Raw genomic sequence first — 6,000 nt, 5'->3', positions numbered from 1 at the left:
TTCAACTGGCCCAGTTCAGGCTCTCAATCAGATAGCGTCCTTGGCTGGAGACACACCAACACGGGTGGCACAATGTCTCAGAAGCACCAGCAATGACTTGCCCAGACATGTGAGAGACTCACTCTTGAGTTCCTGGATAATAAGGACTGGAGCATTTGTTTTCAAGGACTTGACTCCATTCTTTTTTTTCTTTTTTAAAATATATTTTTATTGATTTCAGAAAGGAAGGAAAAGGGAGCGAGCGAGAGAGAAACATCAATGATAAGAAAGAACCATTGATTGGCTGTTTCCTGCACAATCCCCACTGGGGATCGATCCCAAAATCAAAACATGTGCCCTGACTGAGAATTGAACCATGACCTCCTGGATTCATAGGTTGATGCTCAATCACTGAGCCACACCGGCTGGGCACTGACTCTATTCTTGAGCTTCAAGAAAAACCACTGGCTTTAAAGAAGGGAAGAGGAACACAGCGGGACCAGCAAGGCACAGAGAAGGCACTTTACAAATGCTTATTATATTAATGAATAGCAACTACATGAAGAGCAATCAAAGAAGTTTGAGTTCTCTTGCCGCCAACCAAACTGCCCCAAAATTTGTGGTGTAAAACAGCAACAATCACATTATCATCATCATCATCATTATATCTCATGGTTCTAGGTGTTGGCTGGGCTCAATTAGGAGGTACTTATGTGGGTTTCTCATGCAGTTGAAGTCAGATGGTGACTAGAGTGGCAATCTTCTCGAAGACTGCTCTCATATGCCTGGCAACTGTTGATACAGTTGATGCTGGCTGTCAGCTGGGACTTCAAGTAGGGCTGTTGGCCAGAACAGCATCACTGTGGAGTTCCAAGGGTAAGTTCCCCAGAGAGAACCAGGCAGAAGCTGTACTGCCTTTTCAACCCTAGCCATTACACTGCCATGTTCATTCCATGGAGGTAAGTCATTAAGGCCAGCCATAATATAGAGAAGGGGGATTAGAATCCAGCTCTTGATGGGAACAGTGTCAAAGCATGATTTATAAACATGTTTTTTTTAAATATATTTTTTTATTGATTTTAGAGAGAGAGGAAGAGAGAGGGAGAGAGAAACATCTGTCAGCTGCCTCCTGCATAACCCCTACTGGGGATCAAGCCCACAACCCGAACATGTGCCCTGACTGGGAATTTGAACCAATGACCTCTCAGTGCATGGGGCAATGCTCAACCAACTGAGCCACACCGGCCACGGCTGTAGATATGTTTAAAACCACCACAGTCTTCAAGTTTTGGAGTGCCTTGGAATACTTGGAGTATGCCAGTTATGGGTACTGTTTCTATAATTAAAGGAATGCCAGACAGGAAACACATGCACTTCATATTGACAGGACTGCATCTTTATTATTTTTTTAAATCCTCACCTGAGGATATGTCTTCATTGATTTTTAGAGAGAGAGGAAGGTACAGGGATGGAGGGAGGGAGGGAGAGAGAGAGAGAGAGAGAGAGAGAGAGAGAGAGAGAGAGAGAGAAACACTGATGTGAGAGAGAAACACTGATCAGTTGTCTCCCACACACACCGAACCAAGGATCAAACCCGAAATTTTGGCATATCCGGATGGTGCCCTAACCAACTGAGCAACCCAGCTAGGGCTTGGGTTCAAATTCTGACTTAGTTCTTTACTGTTTGTGTAATGTTAGCAAAAGGTTGGCTCATTAAGCTCTAGTTTCTGTTCAATGTGGACCCCATATGGCTCAATTTCACATTGAAAGAAACAAGTTCTAGTAGCCAAAATTCTTTCCAGAGGAATCCCCATCTTTTTAAAATATATATTGATTTCAGAGAGGAAGGGAGAGGGAAAGAGAGATAGAAACATCAATGATGAGAATCATTGATGGGCTGCCTCCTGCACGCCCCACACTGGGGATCGGTCCTGCAACCCAGGCATGTGCCCTTGACCGAAATAGAACTTGGGATCCTTCAGTCCGCAGGCCGATGCTCTATCCACTGAGCCAAACTAGCTAGGGCTGAATCTCCATCTTTACTTGCTTTTTTTTCAAAGGATATTAAAGGAGATTCAATTTGTCACCCATAGCACTATGTAAAATCTTTCTCTCAAAGCTGCTTCAAAGCCCATTCTCCAAACCTCAGAAAATCCTTCCTCATCCCTGGCCTGCTGGACCAATTGGTTTATTTCTAGCTTCTTTCACTTCAACCCACATTTTATTAATTTTTTATTTATTTATTTTTTAAAATATATTTTATTGATATTTTACAGAGAGGAAGGGAGAGAGAGAGAGAGTTAGAAACATCGATGAGAGAGAAACATCGACCAGCTGCCTCCTGCACACCTTCTACTGGGGATGTGCCCACAACCAAGGTACATGCCCTTGACTGGAATTGAACCTGGGACCTTTCAGTCCGCAGGCCATTGCTCTGTCCACTGAGCCAAACCGGTCTGGCGACACATTTTATTTATTAATTGTGTATATTATTTAAAACTTTGTGTTCTCTCCAATTTGCCCTTAGCCTGCACTCTGTAACAAAGGAGACCCTGCAGTCAACATCCTACCCCTGGGATACTTACTAAATATCTTAACTGAACTTCATGCAGGTGATCAGAAAAACAAATTCGGGATTTTTAAAAAAAAATCCTCATCCAAGGGTGTTTTTATTGATTTTAGAGAGAGAGAGAGAGAGAGAGAAATATCAATCGGTTCCCTTTCCCCACCTCCCTTCCTTGTACACAGCCTAACTGGGAATGAAACCTGACACCTACGTATGTGTGAGACAACACCCAACCAACCAACCAGGGCTTGTTTGGGATTTTTACTATTGACCTAAAAGCTAACCATACCTATTGGTTCTATTACTGACCAATTATTTTTAAATTGTTTTAGTTACTCCATATTCAAAACTTTTTAAATCTGACCAATCTGATTCCTTGGAGCTAGGTCAAGCTGAACTCAATTATTGTTGGCATTTATCCCAGAAGATAGACACCAATATATTGAATAAAAAGATCTGTTTGTTTTAAATAAACAAGTGATTAAAATAACAACATATAAATAACAAACCAAAACCAAAATAACTAGGGAATGGAAGAAGGACCGGGAGAAGAAAGGTTAACCATCTTATATAATAATCCTATATAATAAAACCCTAATATGCAAATTGACCAAATGGCAAAAGACCGACAGAACAACCGGTCGCTATGACACACACTGACCACCAGGGAGCTGATGCTCAACGCAGGAGCGGTCCCTGGTTGGGGGCCACTCCTGGGTTGAGCATCTGCCCCCTGAGAGGGAGGCAACTGGTGGTGGCAATCAGGGGGTGGGGCCAGCCAGTGGGTGGCACCAGGCCACCAGCCAAGGCAGGTTCGGGGGGGGGGGGGCACCTAGATCGCCCTGCCCACCGGCTGCCCCACAGATCAGTCCTGATCACCGGCCAGGCCTAGGGACCCTACCCTATATGTTGGGAGCAGTCTCTTAGACTTAAAAATTAAAACCTTGGCAAGGCTACTCTAACACTGAAAAAACAGGATGATGCAGCGATGACATGCATGGACTCTGGCTTGACCATCTTGTGGTCAGTCCTGATTCTGACACTTATAACTCTGTGACAAAGCCAATTACTTAACTTCTCTCTGCTTCAGTTTTTCCACCAATAGATGGGGGAAATGGTATTACTGCTTCAGAAGGATCATGTTATGTACTACTTTTTATAATTAGGGCAAAAAAATGTAGCTGCCCATACAACAGCAAGATGCCTTTCACCTGTATGAAAAGTATGGTCACTGGTGCATGCAGCATCCCGAATTGCGAGAGGGATGTCCAACTGTCAGTTTAGGCCCGATCCCTATGCCCTGAGGGCACAAGCTGGGCTGAGGCATACCCCCCCCCCCCGCACAAATTTTGTGCACCGGGCCTCTAGTTATACAGATAAACCAGAATCATCTTTCTACAATAAAGGCTCTCAGTCCTAACCCCTAATATCTTCATCCTTGGGAGAGTTTCCACAGAGTGTACCTCCTTAAAAAGTAAAATTTTCTCTGGTCTGTGGACCTGCCCTGCATACTCTTACTTGGGTGTGTCAAGCCTGATAATTTCTGAAGGAGAAAAGTAAACCAATGTTTTCCAGCAACATTAGAAACTAGTCCTAAGACACATGTAACCCACTTACCTTAATTATTAAATTATCCTAGAAAGAACATATCCTGAAGAAAAATCTAAAATATGAAAAATATATGTAATAAACAAAATATTTAGGCTCATGATTATTTTCATAGGGCTAGAAGAGAGCAGATGAAACCAGAGAGAAGCACACAGGCAGACTTTTAAGTAACAGTCAATGTTTTTTGTTTGCTTTTTATCCTCACCAGAGGGTAAGTTTATTGATTTTAGGGAGAGGAAGGAGGAGAGAGAGAGAAACATCAATGTGAAAGAGAAACATCGATCGGTTGCCTCCTGTGTGCTCCCCAACTGGGGATCAAACCCAAAACTCAGGTAAGTGCCCTAACCAGGAATCGAACCTGCAACCTTTTGGTGCACAGGCAAAGCTGCAATCAACTGAGCCACCCAGCCAGGGCTACAGGTAATGTTTTATTTCTTAAATTGGAAGTGGTTATCAGCTGTTCAGTTTATTATGAATCTTTAAGTTGTTCACATATGTTTATACTTATGTTTTGTAATAAATATATATATCACCTTAAATTTAAAAGAATTTTATACCTAGAAAGATATATTTCAAGTTGCATTTATTTCAGTGTTATTTATAATAACATCAGCATAAAATGGAAATAGCCTATTTGTCAGAATGGTTAAAATGAACATTGGTTCAACCATGTGCTGGATGTGACATTACTTACTCAGTTATTTAAAAGACTAGAGTCCTGATGCACGAAATTCATGCAAGAGTAGGCCTTCCTTCCCCCAGCTGCCGGCACCAGCTTCCCTCTGGCAACCAGGACCCGGGCTTCCCTCAAAGTCCTGGCTTTGTCTGGAAGGTCGTCCGGAAGGATGTCCGGTCTAATTAGCATATGATGCTTTTATTATTATAGATGGTTATGTAGCACTGGTGGGGGGGGGGGGCTTATAATAAGTTACCAAAAATTGAATGACGGAATCTTCTAACTGTATGATTACAACCCTGTAAAACAGTTCAGAGACTAAGAATGTACGCTACTATGATACCGTCATTGTTTGTAGGCAAAAGGATTACGAGTGTTTTCACCTTTGCTTTGTTTCCTAATTTTCTTTAGTGTGGTTATGTTGTTTTTAATAATTAACGTTTTTGTTACAAAAAGAAAAAAGATTTCCCCAGAACGCACTTTTTTGTTCCACCATAAATTAACATGGTCTAAAATTGCATTGGCTTCTAAGATTTCATGCAGGAAAAAGCTTTCACAGAAAACAATAAAAAGTCAGAAAAACAACATCTTTCCCTCATGTTTCTCAGGAGCCCCTCACCCTCTGCACCTCAGAGAACAAATGCCTAGTGCTAAGATTCAATTGTGCACCAAGAGTTGAATTTCCCCTCCTTTTCGTTTCTGTCATTGGTCAGCCTGCCTTTCCATTACCAAGGACTTCCAGTATCTTGGTCACAAAGACCTCACCTCAAGAAGCTGACTAACCCTGGCTCAGCTTATTAGGCAACCTTTCACACAGTGCCCATTGCTGCCCATTGCATAATATATTTGACTGGGAATGATAAACATTATGGTTTACATTTGACACCAGTCCCCTTGTCAGCGCCAGCAGCTTAAGTGTGTAAACATCTTGCAGCGCCTTTACAAATACACTGACATTATGTTTCAGGCTCCCTAATATTGTGTGACATTGGGGAGGTGGCATACCTATGGGAGTCAGAAGCGGATGTTAATCACTACCTGCTTTATTTTTGAAAAAATGAAAAGATGGACATTTATGGGTTATAGCTACAAATAAACTCATTCTTAAGAATTAGAATTAAGAACGAGAACAAGAAAAGGAATTAACATTTTAAAAAACATTTATTTATTT

Source organism: Myotis nattereri, assembly GCF_964212035.1.
Source record: "Myotis nattereri genome assembly, chromosome: 1".
NCBI lineage: Eukaryota > Metazoa > Chordata > Mammalia > Chiroptera > Vespertilionidae > Myotis > Myotis nattereri.
Note: the sequence above shows the minus strand (reverse complement) of the source record.